Source organism: Meriones unguiculatus, chromosome 10 (assembly GCF_030254825.1).
Source record: "Meriones unguiculatus strain TT.TT164.6M chromosome 10, Bangor_MerUng_6.1, whole genome shotgun sequence".
Taxonomy (NCBI): Eukaryota; Metazoa; Chordata; class Mammalia; order Rodentia; family Muridae; genus Meriones; species Meriones unguiculatus.
Genome location: NC_083358.1, coordinates 6,607,617 through 6,623,636, shown reverse-complemented (window position 1 = coordinate 6,623,636; position 16,020 = coordinate 6,607,617). Strand labels below are relative to the sequence as shown.

Sequence of the window (16,020 nt, the reverse complement as noted above, 5' to 3'; positions counted from 1 at the left end):
CAGGGGCCTCAGGAGACATTTCTTCCAAGGAAACAGAGCCACTGTGGGTAGCAGTGAGGGGCTCACATGAGCCAACAGCTGCCCCACTCAGGCTATGGGGCAGCTTGTGGGCTGACCCTGTGGTTCAGCAGGACTACCAGGCCCCAGGGCATAGGTACAGAGGTGGCTGTGGGTGAGCATCCTGTGATATTTTCTTCTCTAGGTGTCGGTACAGTGCGCCAGCCTCAGGGCTGGAGAAGGTGCCCCAGGGTGGCTCCCTGGAAACCCCGTAGGCAAGTGTGGGGGTCTGGGTGGGACCCAGACAATCTGTGAGACAAGGGAGCCATCAGAGCCACATTCTCAGGCTTGAAGGTGCCACCCTGTGGGAAGCCCAGAGCTTGTCTGCGTGTGCCTGTGGGCTCTGCCATGCTGCACCTGTTAGATGGTTTTGTGAAGGTCTTGAATAGGGTTATCATCCGAACCAAACTGCCGCCATCATCACCAGATCACCTGTGCCTGCTTGCAAAAGACTCCTGTGCGCTCACTTGCAAAAGATCCCCTGTACCTGCTTGCAAAAGATCATCCCAGCGTGTCTCATTATTTGTTGACTTTCCTTTACAAGGGGGAGGGGTCATGGGCACCTCACCTGAGTAGTAGCCATCTCCTCTGTATCCCAAACAGCTGTGTGCTCTTCTCCCTAATTGCTCTGGGCCTCTAGGTTTTGGGGGAGGGACTGGAGCGAAAAGGTGGAGGAGGGTAAGGCACAGTTCAATCTGTGGTTCTGGAGAAGCCAGCTCCCGTGCTAGGTAAAGACTTTCCCAGGTGGCCCCTGGAGAGAGCACCCACATTCCTATTGGTAGCTCCCACCCAGCCTCTGTAAGGAAGCCCGAGAATCGTGTTTGCTCCCCAGAATGAACTCTGATGGTATGTGCCCTGCTGGGCTTGTTGTTGGGACCTTAGGAGGAGGGGTCAGAGTTGCTTGTCTCCCCTTCAGCTACAGAAGGCCTCAGATATGTTAGAAGCTGAAAGTCTCTTTCATTCCCCCCTGAGGGCCTGGGGCTGGGAGCCACTGCAGGGCCCTGGCTCTTCTGGGCCAGTGGCTTCAGGGTCCTGTGTCCATCTGGAAGAATTCTCAGGCAGTGGTGGGCCATCTGAGCATCCAGGAAGCTCCCACCCAGCCTTTGCTCGTTCTGGGTGACCTCTGATCACAGTACAGAGCACAGGTGTCACCTGGGGTCGGCTGGTGGGACACCTGTCCCCGCAGTGTCTGTGGTCTAGAGGGGGACACTGTAACTCTAAGGGACTGAAAAAGGGACAGAGTTTCTACCTGGGTCTGAGGTCTGATCATGCCCATCCCACATCCCCACCATCACCCAGAAGTGAGTGATGAATGAGGTCTGAGACTGCCCTGTCTTGGCCCCTCCACATCCCCACTACCACCCAGAAGTGACTGAATGATGAATGCAGCTGCTCACCTGGGATTTTAGGAACCTCCTAACATCCGGGTGTTTTTACTGTTGTAAACATAAACATAGCCCTTACTTCATACAGAAAGGTGGGAAGTGACAGCCATCAGGAGACCATGGTACCGACTGAAGGCTGATGTGTGCACCCCACACCCCTGGGCATCCCATGAACTAGCTCCCAGGTGCTTCATTTTCCAGTTCCCCCTTGTACTTTAGGACTCTGGTGGATGAGAGACACCCTTTCAATAGCCCTGTCAGGTCCCACGTGGATTCTTTGTTGTTTTGGAGATGAGATCTATTTATGTAGCCCTGGCTATCCTGGAGCTCACTATGTAAACCAGGCTGGCTCTAAACTCACAGAGATCTGCCTGCCTTTGCCTGCTGAGTGCTGGGATTAAAGGTGTGTGCCACCACGCACAGCTTCAGATGAGTTCTTGAATGAGGAGGGTTTGAGAAGCAGAAGCAAGCAAGCATCATGGGAGACCAGACCTTCCACAGACCTGATGTCCCATTCAACCCAGCACCAGATGCCCAATGTTAAAAATGAAAACGGGGACCCTGTGGTAGTTTCTACATAGATGCCATGGGATGCTGGAGCAGGGAGGTGCGGTCAGACCTAGGTACATTGAGGGGAGTCTTCCCCCCTCAGTGGTTGGTGTTTCTCTCTGAGCCTCCATTTCCTCATCTGTGGCAGAGGAGCCATGCTGCCCCAGCCCCTATCCCTGCCTGAGCCAGCCCCTGTCTTTGGCCTGCCTTCCTCAAAGTGTAAGAGTCAAGAACTGAATAGGGCTTGGCACACGGCAGTCTGCACAACCTCAGGAAAGCCCAGAGGCCGGGCTAGGAGGACAAGAGAGACTCAGGGAAGCTGGGGTCAGCCTGGGAGTGAGTGTGCATCTGAGTGAGTCACCATCCCCTTGGGTCCTGGCCAGCCACTCAGTGTGGCTGTCTCCTCTGATGCTCTGTCGTGTTTCCCTAGTGGGCGAAGAGACAGGTAGAGGGAGGATGAAGGGAAAAGGTGTGTGTATCTTTGTGCACCAGCAGACACACACACACAGGCCAGTTGATGGGTGTGTCCCCTCCCAGACTACCTCCACATAATGTGGGACCCACAAATGTATAGCATGTGCAGGTATGCTAAGTCCCTTAGTCTCCTTCTGGGTAGTCTTAGGTTACTGGCAGGTGCCAAGTTGTGGGGTCTGGCCTGAGTGTGGCTGATAGGAAAGGCGGGAGGCATCAGGCCCTCACCAGCCATCAGAAACCAGCCGCTTAGACTCTGGCCTTGAAAACAGCAACAACCTGTATTCAACTGTACTCACTGCCAGATGCCCAGGGCAGGCTACTTGCTAAGCAAAGGTTCCCAGGAGAGGATGGTGGAGCACGTGATGTGGGGTCTGGTGTGTGGTTGGCTGCATTGTCATTGCTGATGTCACCTCAGCACCACTCTGAACGCTGACTCCTGGTGCCTGGCTTCTCCTGTTGGAGGTAGGGAGGCAGCCCAGGGTCATGTGGAAGACAAGCTGCCATCCTAAGCTTTAAGCCTGAATCTGTGTTATCTAAATCCCCCCAATGGGCTTTGAATGTGGAGACCAAGGTAGGGAGCCGGAGGCCAGTGTTAAAAGGGTAGAGATGGCAAATGACTGGCAGAGCCTTGGGTCCAGCAAGAGCCACCCACAGCTGTGCTGCCACCGCAGAGTGACTCTTTATCCCCAGGGATCATCACTGTGGCCATGGAGAAGGCAGAGAGTCATGGGGCCATCTTGCTCCATTCTCAGCCTGCAGGTCAGGGCTTATCCAGTAGTGAGAAACTGCCTATGGCATCCTTGTCAGACATTCCAGGCCATCTTGGCAATGGCTCCAGCAAGTCTGGGGACAGGAACAAGGAGACCAGCTCTAGGGGTGCCATAGGCTCCTTGGGGAACCCCTTAGACCTCTCTTGGTGGACTACGATGGCCTCTTGAAGTACCCTTTAAATATAGCACCAGGGCTAGAGAGATGCTTGGTGGCTAAGGGAAATCTAGTTCCCAGCACCCTCATCAGACAGTTCACAACCACTTATAACTCCAGCTCCAGGGGGATCAGAACCCCTCCTCTGCTCTCCACCAGTACTGCATGTGTACACGTGAGAAATAAAATGTAAGCCTTTAAATACAGCGCTGCTCCTGGGGTGGGAAGGGGAGGGAGGCCTGCGCACCTGGGGAGAGGCCTGCTCAGGAGGATGGCCAACCCCTGCCGCTCTCCACGAAGATAGTCAAACAGCACTTTCTTGTTAAAGGATCTGTCTGAAGTCGCCGTGTGCCATGCTGCGATAAGCGTATTCCCTCAGCACTGCATGCAAACGCCATGGTCTTCCTCATCCATGCGTTTTCCTGTGGTCGGCTGTGGTCTGTCTGAAAGTGTCTTGGGGAAAGTTCCATACATAAATAATTCACAATCCCCTCCCCCCCACCCCCTTTGGGACAGGCCCTCCTTATGTACTCCCAGGTTTTTCAGTGTGCACCTCGATGAGGTGTCCAGTGGCATCTGGCACCGCCCCAGTCTGTCCTGCCCAGTCTTGGCCAGCATACCCACACCATGTATGATGCCACCTGTGATCCGCCGCGTTGCTGTCTTCAAGTGACCCTATTTGACTCAGTGGGGTGATCATTCTGTCACCAACAGTTATTGCCAAGCCCCCGCAGGCGACTGGAATAACTGTTCAGAATGGGGTTTAGGGCCGGAACCTGAGATCTGAACCCTCCCTGCGACAAGGGGACTGCTGCCCACGTGCCACGCTTCATGACTTGCTTGGCAAGGCTGATGTTGCCCTGTGTCTGGTCCTCTGAGCCTGTCTAGGAGTCTCCACACTGGCAAAGCCCTGTGTGCGCCTCTCTTCATCATCTGAGATGTGGGCGTTCCGGCTGCTGAAAGATACATGCTGTAAGCCTGTGGTGGACACAGCTCCCAGGAGGAGGTGTGGGGTCCTGTCCGTGTCCCGAGGGGCTGCATAGAGGCCCCTGAAGGTCACCCACATCTCAAGGCTGGAACCTGCAGCTGTGTTACCTCTTGTGACAAAGGGACTTTGCAGATGTTGCTGAGGGTATGGAAGTGGGTGACTATCCTGGACCCCTTAGGTGGCCTTTATATATGAGGGAGGCAGTGAAGGCAGAGGCTAGAGCCGTGAAGTGCAAAGGTAGAAAACATGGACAGGAGCCAAGGAATGCAAGCAGCTTCTAGATGGAGAAGTTAAGGGAAGGGGTTTTTCTGGAGCCAACACAGGCCACCCCCCTCCCCAACGTCAGCCCTTCTGAATTTTGGCACATCTGTGCAGCAGGTGGAGTTTTATTGCAGTGGTGGCAGGAGGCATGCAGTCTTGCCATTCTGGCCTCAGGCCTGCCTGCCTCAGAGCACCGATGAGAATGTTCAAGTCTCCTCCTCCTCTGGCTGAGCTGCCCCACGTATAGCTTCCTGGTCCAGGACTGAGCTCCCGTCCCCGTGAGAGGCTGGTCACTTCTCTGGTGGGCAAAGGCCCATCTGTTTGGGCTTGGCCTTGCGACTTGAACAGGGTGGGTAGGGATGAGTCTTAGGGTCCTGGGAAATGACTAGACTCAGGACCAGCTGAGAGGACACAGGAGACAAATGGTTGGTGCATGTCATTCAGGGTTCTGGGTTTACTCAGAAACCTCAGTTCTGTCCCGGTGAGCCGAGAGAGCTTGACCTTGAGCTGTGTCTGGCACCTTCTGTGGTACTTCTCAGAGGCTCGTAAACTTGGGGATGTGGGCAGCCTCTGCCTGCACCAGCACCGCCTCCTGGTCCCCACCCCGAGGGCTCTCACCTTGCTGCAGTCAGAGCCGTTGTTGGGAGCCACAGTGAGGACAGCTGTCACATGCCCTTCCTATGGAGCTGCTGGTCACACGGTTGTCTGGGATCTCTGCGCAGTCTCAAGCATCTGTCCCCTGGATTCCCAGAGCCGCCACAGGAATCAGAGAAAGGAGCCGGCTGGAACCTCCTGCTTCCAGAGGCTCCCGGGGCCAAGAGTCCTGCAATCCTGAGCAGGGAAGGAGCCGGAGGACCCAGAACCATGAAGCTCTCCTTTCGCCACATGAACTCACTTCTGTTTCAAAGACCCCTGGGGTGGGTCTCAGTGACCTGACACCATGGTGTCTCCTCTGAATCCAGCCTGGCCCTCCCACTCAGTGCCCTCTCCCGCCTGTCCCTCCAAAGTGCCAAGTGGCTCTGCTGTCTGTGACCTCGGCGGGTGTCTAAACTCCTAGACCTTGCTTTCCACTGCGTAGGACGGCAAGCGGAGCCCTGAGCCGCCTTCCAAGTGAATTGCCTCTGGTGTGTCAGCCTGGACATCCCAGGTGTCGAGCTGACCCCGGTGGACTCAGAGTGGTGTACAGTCGTTTATTATTCTGGCCCCAGCTCCCGGGCCTCTTGTTCCCACCCAGGGCCACATGTGCAGGGTCTCTGTGTCTGTCCGTGGCAGCCTGTCCTCCTTTGTTGGTTGTCTTCTGTGTCTTCTCCCTTCCCTAGGCCCACCTGGACCCTTTGCAGGGAGCTTGCAGTGCCCCTGCTGGGGCGGGTGGTTTGTATCCCTGCAGATGTTGCAGATGTTGCTGAGGAGGCTCCTGCTGCAGCCTCCTAGGCTCCGGGATGGCGGGTATGCACCGCCAGGCCTGGCTCGTCCGTTGCCGTTGCTCTTGTGCTCGGTGAGGTTGATATTAGGCCTTGCTGTGACATTTGACATAGCTGACCCCGGCCCTGCGGGCTTCCCACACACTGCCACACTGATTCTTCTGGGAACCCCTCCATTCTGCTAAAAGGTCTCATGGCCGCCGTGGCAAAGTGCCACAGACAGGGCCGTCAGGGCAGTAGGAACCTGTGCTGTGTGGGGCTCTGGAGGCTGCTGTGAGTGAGCCGTGTTCTCTATAGGGCCAGGGTGGGGCCTTCTGGTCCTGTTGGGTGTTCCGAAGGTTTCCAAGGTTCTGTGGCTTGTGGCCCATCCATCACTCTGATCTCTGCCTCTGTCCTTTGTACTTCCTTTCCTTTCCTTTCCTTTCCTTTCCTTTCCTTTCCTTTCCTTTCCTTTCCTTTCTCTTTCTTTCCTTCTTTCCTTCTTTCCTTCTTTCCTTCCTTCCTTCCTTCCTTCCTTCCTTCCTTCCTTCCTTCCTTCCAACTGGGGAACGTGCCCCAGTGATTCTGTGAGGGTAAAGGGACCACTTTACCGAGTCTGTTCTCTCCTTTCACTTTTATGTGGGTTCTGGGGACTGAACTCAGGTCATCAGGCTCATATGACAAATGCCGTCACTGCTGAGCCATCTCACTAGTCCTGTGTTCTTTTTCTCTGCTAAAAAAATATCAGCCGCTGAATCAGGGCCCATCAGAGTCCAGAGTGGCCTCATCTTAATTACCTCTGCAATGATCTGTGTCCCAGGAAGGCTGTACAAAGGCTTCGATTGGCAGGAGGTAGAGCTCTATTGGGCCTGCCTGCTGCCTGCTCCTCTTCCACAGCCCAGGCTGCTCCTCTGTGCAGTGGGCCATCTGTCCACCATTTGGGGACTTCTGTAGGCCAAGGTACCCAAAGCTGTGGCATCCCCAAGACTCAGAGCCAGGGGCTGGCCCAGGGCTTTTACTGCATGCAGCCATGTTTGTGTTCTCAGTGTGCAGGGCTTCTACTCTTGGGGCTTTTTGCTGATGAAGTTCTGTGAACATCTACCCACAGAAGGTGCGTGCATGCGTGCATGTGTGTGCATACGTGTGCACGTGTGTGTGCCTTTGTGCAGCTGTCCAGATGGTTCAATGGGGTGAGAGGCAAATTCAGCTCAGCCCCTGGAATTTCACACCAGTGTCTCCCGCCCTGGCCTTTCACGGTGCCCACTGTCCTCCAGGCTCAGCCCTGAGGCCTGTTGCCATTCATAGACTAAGATGGCCTCTACTCCTATAGGATGCTGCTGCTGCCACCCCTTGCCCGGGGAGTCACCAGCCGAGCGTAGCTTTTCACCCTCCTGGTTTGGAAGCAGAAGGGAGAAACAGGCAGGGATGAAAGGAGCCAGGTGGGATGTGGGAACAGCTCACTTACCTGGTCTCCAAGGCTTAAATCTCTGTGTGTGTGTTGTGTAACTGAGCTCTGAAATGCATGATTCTGCAGGATTTTAAATTTCAACAACTTGGGGTTTCTCTGGTCCATGTGTAGAGCACAGTTGACCGTGTAGTTAGGATGTGGTTGATCGGACAGGATCCCAGGGTAGTTAGCACAAGCAAAATGGCATTCAGTGAGGGCACAGCTGGGCCCACCACTGCAGGCAGCACCGGGCTCTCTGTCCTCGGGGTAGCTTTCCCCTGTGCTCAGTGTCACTATCCAGAAGGTTCTCAGCCCCAGGTAGGGAAGGCTGGCTGGGGTGTGTGCTCCAACCCCCGGCAGTTCTCAACCTCCGTGGGAAGGAGATGCACATCCGCTCCCAACAGCCTTAGAGACATCCTCTGAAGTGTCCACGGTCCACTGCAGCATGGAGTCAGTCACTTTCCCTGTCCCTCTGGGGAAGAGAGCTAATAGTCTGTCACGGAAGAGGTATGGTGGCAAGAACCCGAGGCCACCAGGGGAACTGGTGTCTGCAGGCAGGAGGTGGGGCCGAGTTATCACACCGTGACCCACTTCCTCCAGGGAGGCCACCTCCTGAAGGTCCAAAGCCCTTCCAAAACAGCGCACACAGCTGCGAGCAAGTGTCCGGCGGAGCCCTAGGGAGGATGCTGGGAAGGGCCCTGTACGTGGTGCTGAAGGAAGCCTAGAGGCTGAGCCAAGCCCGAGACAGGGCCAAGGCCGTAGGCCCACATGTTGAGTGCCCCGCTGATGGGCCGGTGTGTCCTGCCTTCACTCACTCCCAACATCCTTAGGACCTCAGATACACCATCATCCCCGCTCTGTTCCCAAGCCCGAGACAGGGCCAAGGCCGTGGGCCCACATGTTGAGTGCCCCGCTGATGGGCCGGTGTGTCCTACCTTCACTCACTCCCAACATCCTCAGGACCTCGGATACACCATCTCCCCGCTCTGTTCCCATCATGGAATTCTAGTCTGATTCCTGTCTCTGTGGACTTCTGATCTACCAGCATCCTACCCCATGAGGCCTTTTGTTCCTGTTTCACTCTCAGTCCACCTCACGTCCCTGGTGGTCATTCCTGTTGATGAGTGGGTAATATCCCTCGTGTTTACATATCCATTCTTGTCTACTGTGGATAGGGCTGACTTGGACATTCATGGACATGTGCGCGGTTTTCTGAGTCCCGTAGTGACTTTGCTGATCTTTTTCTACAGCTGCTGGGTGGCATGATGTGGATCTTTCTGTTCCTTGCCGGCTCTTGGTGTCGGCTGTCTTCTCTATTCCGTCACTCCAGTGGGTGGGAAATGATGTCTCACTGTGGGTTTGTGGCTCAGACTGGCCTTGAACTTGTGACCCTCGTGCCTCCCCTTTCCCCTCTCATCCCAGCTTTGACTTGCATCTCCCTCATGACCAATGGTGCTAAGCATCTTCCCTTGTGTTTAAGGGACACTTTATAGCTTCTCCAAGGAAGCTGTTCCATTTGGCTTTTTAGCAAGCATTTGCGTCCTTTGAACGTCTGTGTGTGTTGCAACCAGGCTCCCTGGCATGAGACTGAGCTCCTCGAGAGCTACCTGACCCTGTGCCTGGAGCACGCAGGAGGACACCGCAGAGGCCTCCTTCCAGGAACAGGGCCATACAGTGGCTCGTACTGTATGCTGTCTCACCTAACTCTGACCCTCCCTGCAGGCCTGTCTTGGGTGATCCCTGAGACACGAGACAGAGGGAATGAGACAGATGCCCTGCAGGCAGAGCCATTTCTACCTGTCCATGGAGGATGAAGCAAGCCTCAGGACCTGTCCATGCTGGGCCCAGCTGCTCAGTGAGGTCGTGCCCAGGTCTCCAGTAGCCCACTGCTGAACATGACCCCCTGCTCATACCATGATCTTAAGAAGGAGGAGAGAGAAGGCAGTCATCTTGGTGGGGGGGGCCAGGGGGAAGCTGGGAAACGTGGTCCTGAACTAAATAGGGCCCATGAAACTGTTGGTGGCTTTAGGATGAGAGAGAAGGGGGCCAAGCCACGGGAGACAGACAGCCACATTTGCCACTCTGACCGGGGGCAGCCACTCTCGGGGCCTATGTCCCTCAATCAGCAGCCTTTCCTGGGCACCTGGCTGCTCCATCTCTACAAGGCAGCTGCTCTACCCCTGTGGAATGTGCTTGTTCTCTGAGCACAGAGACTCTGCTTGTGTGTCACCTTGGGCCTCTGGGCCTCTGGGCCTGGACCAGACTGGGTCAGGGTAGATGTTCCACAGTGAGGAGTGAGTGTGGGTGGCTGTGTTAGATTTCCCCAATCACAAGAGCTAAGGAACAGCCAAGACAGGCTGTCCCCAACCCAGAGCAGATGGCCAGCTGGGGCCTTCTGTGCTCTGTCTTCTCCTTCTGAGGACAAAGGTGAGGATGATATTCCACCTGTCACCAGCCATAGCCTCTGTTGCTGTCTCTCCATGCCTGCCTCTCCTATCTCCTTCCTTCCTCTCTCCATGTCTCCCTCTTTTTCACCTGTGGATTCCCGTCATGGACCCAGGATGGCCACAGTGAGCTGAGTCAAGCCCTTTGCCACCCAGCTGACAGCCACACGTGGGGGTTTATAAGGAGCTGGCTAGCAGCGGATGGAGGGAGGTGCTGGCTGAGGGGTAGCCTCACTTCTCCAAGCCCCCAAGCTGGAGGCACAACTGACGGGACTGGCTGCTGAAGGGGCTGCTGCCTTCCGAGGTGCTTAGGCCTCCCCTTTGCAGCCCCAGGGCTCCGTTAGTGATTTTCCCAGCAGGGCGGCCTGATGGCTGGTGCCTTGAGAAGCAATTATGTGAAGTGACTGAGCAAGGGAGCTATTACCGGCAGGGCGCCACAGTGGCTGTGACCTCAGTTACCACTTAGCTGTGCCCAGCTGGAGCCCCCACAGTAGGCCCAGACACCCCACCCTGGCGTTGAAGCCTGCCTCTTGCAAAGAGCAGCTGCTGGGGAGGCTATCGCTGATAGGATGGTAGTGGCCGCCTAGGACATTGGGTTGAAAAGGATTAGAAGGCCAGATCCGGTTGAGAAGCGGGCCTCCATTGATTAGGAATGTCTATCACAGGCTCACCGGGGGTGTTTCTAGGGGAGGTTGTGTGCTGTCTCTGAGCTGTATTGTCTTATAGCTCTGGAGGTGAGTTTTCCCTGGTGCCTCAGCATGGTGTGTGTGTGTGGTATGCATGTGTGTTCCCATGTGTCTATACGTATGCTCACCCATGCCTGTGTATGTGTAGGTCAGAGGTCAGTGGTATCTTCCTTTATTGCTCTTGACCCTTGAACCATCCTCCCCAGTCCTATGGCATTTTATTTGCAGTTTTTCATAACTACAGTTAAAGGGGCCAGGAAGATGACCCAACTGTTAGAGGGCTTGCCTCGAAAGCATGAGGACCTGGGCTGTGTCCCCAGAAGCTATATTAAGAAGGCAGGCATGGTGGCTCATCCTTGGAATCCCAGCACGGGGGTAATGGAGGCCAGATCCCTGAGGCTCACTGACCAGCGAGCCTAGCTTAGTCAGCAGTGTTGGGCCAGTGAGAGACCCTATCCAAAAACCAAAACAAGGTGGCTAGTAACTGAGGAAGATGCCCACAGTTGACCTTTGGCCTCCCCATGAATGTGCACATGTGAGAACGTATGCACATAAGTTTTTATAAACTCCCAGAACAAAATTATCATCTTAGCCAGCATGCATGATGTCAAATATGTGCAACCATGACCAGCATCCGTCTTCAGAATGAAGCCTCTGACCTCATTAAACATGGCTTCCCTCTCACTTACCAGCCTGCCGGCCATCATAAAAGCTGGGGTTTGAGGGATGGTAGGGCTGAGGAAAATGTGGGCTCCTCAGTCGTGGCTGGCAGGATGCCTGCTCAGCCTCAGGGGAGAACCCCAGCCCAGTGTCAGGGTTCCAGCAGGCCCGGCCCAGGTGGCATGAGGATGCCCTCTCTCCCACGGGAATGCGCTCATTGACCTTTAGTTGGGGGTTTGAATCAAGGTCTCCCTACATGTACCAGGTGGGTCTTGAACTTGCCTCACCCTCTGTGCCTTTTTAACACCTCCAGCAGCTGTGACCATGGTTGCCCTCTCTCGCCTTAACGATCCTTGGGGCTCCTTTAGCTGCAGGTACAGAGCCTGGTACTGCCAACCTTACCTGCCCCAACAGTCACAGCCTTCAGTTTCCGCTCTCCTGTGGCCACAAGGACACTGCTGTGGCAGGACAAAGGTCTACTGTGGAGAGGATAGCCCTGGTGCTTCAGTATTCATTTCTTGTTCCTGTCTTGGGGTTGACGAGAATTGAGCCCAGGCCTCGTGCATGCTGGCCAGGCTCTACAGCACTGAGCTCCGCCCTGCTATGATGGCAGCTGTTCGGGCAGTTTCCACGTCGAGTATTTGTACCCAGAAGAGACCAAGGACTCCTCCCACGCAATGAAGACTTTGTTTCCCTCTGCGCAGCCCCATGCCACCCATGTCAGAAGACACAATGTGGATGACTGCACCCTTGTGCCCAGTTTTTTGCGGCATCAGGACTGGCCACCCAGCCCAGCCTGGCTTCATGCCCCTTCGCAGCAGCTGCCCAGCAGCACCCCCGAACTACTGCCATTTCCAAGTTCAGGGGATGTGTTTGTGGGTGCAACAGTGTTCTTGACCCTGCTGTGCTTTCACCGGCTTCCTGCCCTGCCCCATCCACACAGCCCCTGTAATTGGATGGTGCAATTTGCCCGCCCAAGTGGTGATGTCTAGAAGTTTGAGCATACGATTCAGCAGCAACTCTGTTCTGCGGCATGTGTGGAAATGACCCGTGTTGCAAAGTCACATGACAGTGTCCAGAGTTGGAAAAAAATGCCTCCCCAGGGGACCTGAACTCTGGGTCATGGCCAGAGTTGTGCTCCTTCCACAGGCACTTGAAGGATGCAATGAGGAGGTGGAGGCAGATGGAGGCATGCTGGTGAGGCAGGGAGGTGAGGGCCTGTCACTAGACTCCCCCTAGACATACACCCCATGGGGGGTGCTTCCCGAAGTCTGCTGGGCTTGCCCAGGTGCTGGTGGGTAAAACCTGAGCTTGGGGTGAAAAGCCAAGCCTTGTGGGGGAAGTCCCTCCCTGCCCTCCCAGCCCCCTCCTGTGGGGCTTATTTGAAGCATGTATCTACTCAGTTAGTTAGGTAGCTAGTTGGGTTTTGAGATAGACTCTTTCCATGTAGCTCTGGCCAGCCTCAAACTGATAGCAATCCTCCTGCCTCAGCTTCCTGAATGCCTGGCTGTCAAAAAAAAAAAATCAATCTGATGTTTCTTGCCTTTCTCCCAGATGCTCTACTTTTTTATGTATTTAAACTTTCTTAGACACAGACCAAACCAATGCTAAAGCCAGCCTCCCTAGCCAGCCTCCCTGGCTCTTCCTGTTTCATGCCCTCACCTGGCGATTCCTTACACGCCCGTCGACGTTAACCAGGGTTGGTTCGCTCACTGATGGCAGGTGGCCAGCAGCTGCTGTCCTAGCATGGACTCCATGTCTCCTCCACAGTACCAGGAGCCACGCAGGACCCCAGGCCTGTCCGGGTCTAATAGCACTCCTCACCCACCCCACCCCCCAGGCCTGGAGGGTCCCTAAGACCCACCTCCGGCAAGAGTGTCCTAATGAGACAAAGAGGCAGCCACACAGCTGGTGTGGTGGCTTGAGTCTTAGTTGTCCAGGTTACAGGTTCATCATCTTCCTCGTCTGTCTGTCACCAGAGGTGGAGATGTTGGGTGCCTGCAGACTGGTCGGGCAAAGGCAGGGGTGAGGGCTGCCAGAGAGTGCTCACTGGCAGGATGGGATGGGGCCAGGTGACAGTCACCTTTTAGCTAGTCAGGTGGGGTAGAGGAGCCCAGGGCAGCCCCCTCCCCGCCCAGTTCTGTTCATTTCCATTTCTCTCCCCCAACGCACATGGGCAAGCCAGGTCTCCCCAGGCAGGAGTTTGACTTATCTAGGCTCCCAGCACCTCACTGGCAGAACCAGACCCCTGCCTGGTGTCTGGGTGAGTGTTGTAGGGTCCAGCTGAGTGCTACGTAAAACCAGGGTGAATCTTCTCCCAGACCTGTGCTGCCCAGTACCCTGGGCATCACTTGCACTCACAAGTTGGCACCCTTGGGCTTCTGTCTTCGCTGGCCCTGGCAAGCAGATGGCACTCAGTGGCTGCTCCCCTCAGGGAGACACTCAGTGCTCACTGTTGTTCCCCTTCCTGCCCCAGACTGGCCCTCATCTCAGCCCCTGCACAGTGGACCGACTAGAACCTTCCTTCCCAGGGAAGCACTTGGGTGCTCACCCAGGACACCTGAGCAGAAGCCTGGGGTTGCAAAGGCTCAGATGACCTCAGCTTGGACCACACAAGGTCCAAGGAGGCTTTGGTTGGTCCCACACATAGGTCTCAGGGCAGGTGGCCTGGTCCCCAGGGTCCCTTCCGGCGTTCTGAGTGCTGCCCCCACAGAGGCCCCCAGTTCAGGTGGTTGGGTTCTGAGACAGCTCCTTTGAGCTTCCTTCGCCCCCGACATGGCAGGCGACCACACTGCAGATGCTGAGACAGCCAGGGAGGCAGAACCCAGCCTTCTTCCCCTAGACCCAGACTCCACACGCAGGGGCAGGGCCTGCAGAAACTGGACTTGGCACAGTGACAGGGAAGCCTGACTCCCCTTCTCGGTCACGCTGAGTCTGCTCCGGCTCAAGCCCTGTGAGCTCCGACCCCAGATCCATCCCTGTCCCAAACTGTTTGTCACGGGACCATCCTCAGCCCTGAAAGGAGATCTTGGTACTGACTCACTCCTGCCTCCAGCCCCCTCAGCTCCTAACTTGCTTCACCCTCAGATACTGAACTCGGATCTTCAGGGGCAGAGTCAGTGGCTACAGACGTGGACAGTCAGACAATATGATTTCTGATGGACGCTGGTCAAGTCTTGTGTGAATGTGCAGAAACCTCTAATTTAACTGCCGCCATAGACCTAGTGACATAGGCACTATGGTCATCCACCTCTTACATCAGCTAGAGGGCTGAGGCACCCACCTGGGCCACCCACTTGCAACCTGGCAGCACCTGTGTGTGCTGCAGCAGCCAGTGTGCCCTCCATCCCCACTCCCTACTGCTGCCCCTCAGCTTCCTGAGCATTGTAACGGAGGGTCAGAGGGTCGGAGGGTCACAGAACAAGGGCTCAGTGCAAACAGGAGCTGTGCTCTCAGCCTAGAGGCCTGGAATGGGAGCTGCAGGTCTACAGAAGGCCACACTCCACCTCAGGCTTCAGGGGAGCCTCCTTCCTGCTCTCTTCTGGCATCCAGAGCACCGTTGGCGCCCCTTCACTTACGGCCACGTCAGTGCAGGCTCTGCCTCCGCCTTTCCATGGCTTCTCTCTGAAAGGTGCTCCCCTTGCCCTCTTCTTCCTCCCTCTTTCTGTTGTTTGTTTTGGTACAAGGTTTCATGTAGACAAGGCCAGCCTGGAACCTGTTGCTTAGCTGAGGATGGACCTTGAACTCCTGATCTTCCTACCTCTGCCTCCAAAGTGCTGGGATTACAGGCATGTGTCGTGAAATCTGCCTCTTTTAAGGATATTGGTGGTGACAGCTAGGGCCTAGTCATGTGGCTGACCCCATCTCAAGGTCTTCACCTTTTTTTTTTTCAAGATAGAGTTTCTCTATGTAGCCCTGGCTGTCTCTGTAGACCAGGCTGGCCTCGAACTCAGAAATCCACCTGCCTCTGCCTCCCAAGTGCCAGGATTGAAAGGCGCCTGGTCCTCTGTCTTTCTGTCTGTCTCTCTGTATAAGTGTGCACGTCCATGGTGTACATGTGGAGGCCCGAGGACAGCTTGAAGGAGTCAGTTCTCTCCTTCCACCCTGAGGATTCTGGGAATTGAACTTGGGTCATTAGGCTTGGCCGCAAGCCCCTTTTACCAGCTGATCCATCTTGCTGGCCCCTCAAGGCTCTCACTATAGTCATACATACAAAATCTCTTCTGAATACTACAGAGCATTCCTTACAGGTATTAGGGGAAGAGTAGGCCATGTCCTTTGGGGGGGGGCTACCTTGTCCAGTATCAAAGAGAAACTGAGTGAGGGACTGGGCATGGAGTGATACCTAGATAGTGCTGGAATAGCTCACAGCCTGGGTCCCAAGCCCTACCTCTTCCGGCTTTGGCACAGCAGACCAGGATGGTCTGTGCCTGGGCCTCCCCGCCTCCCCCTTGGATATCAAGTTCGGCTCTGCTACAGTGTGTACTGAGATCTGGTCCCCTGAGGCCTGGTGAATACTACAAACACCTCATTAATCCTCTCCTCGGTCCCGAGAGGCCAGGCGGCTACACTTTGCCTTTGGAGAGCCGAAAAATCGCCAAGAAATGGCTCCCACCAGCTCCTGGTGGGTGCAGGAGCTCTGCAGGGCTGGCTGCCTGTGTCTTCTGCCAGGTCGGACCCTGAGCAGGAGGATCAGGCAGCAGCCGGATCCAGGGCTAGGTGGTCTCCATCCCTGGGCCCCCTTT

The 16,020-nt window shown here is 55.5% G+C and overlaps 1 protein-coding gene across 1 annotated transcript in view; it reads left to right on the top strand.

Annotated features, from left to right (window-relative positions):
- Jph3 (junctophilin 3) overlaps positions 1–16,020 on the top strand; it is a 56,156-nt gene that overhangs the window by 21,310 nt on the left and 18,826 nt on the right. The window lies entirely within an intron of this gene.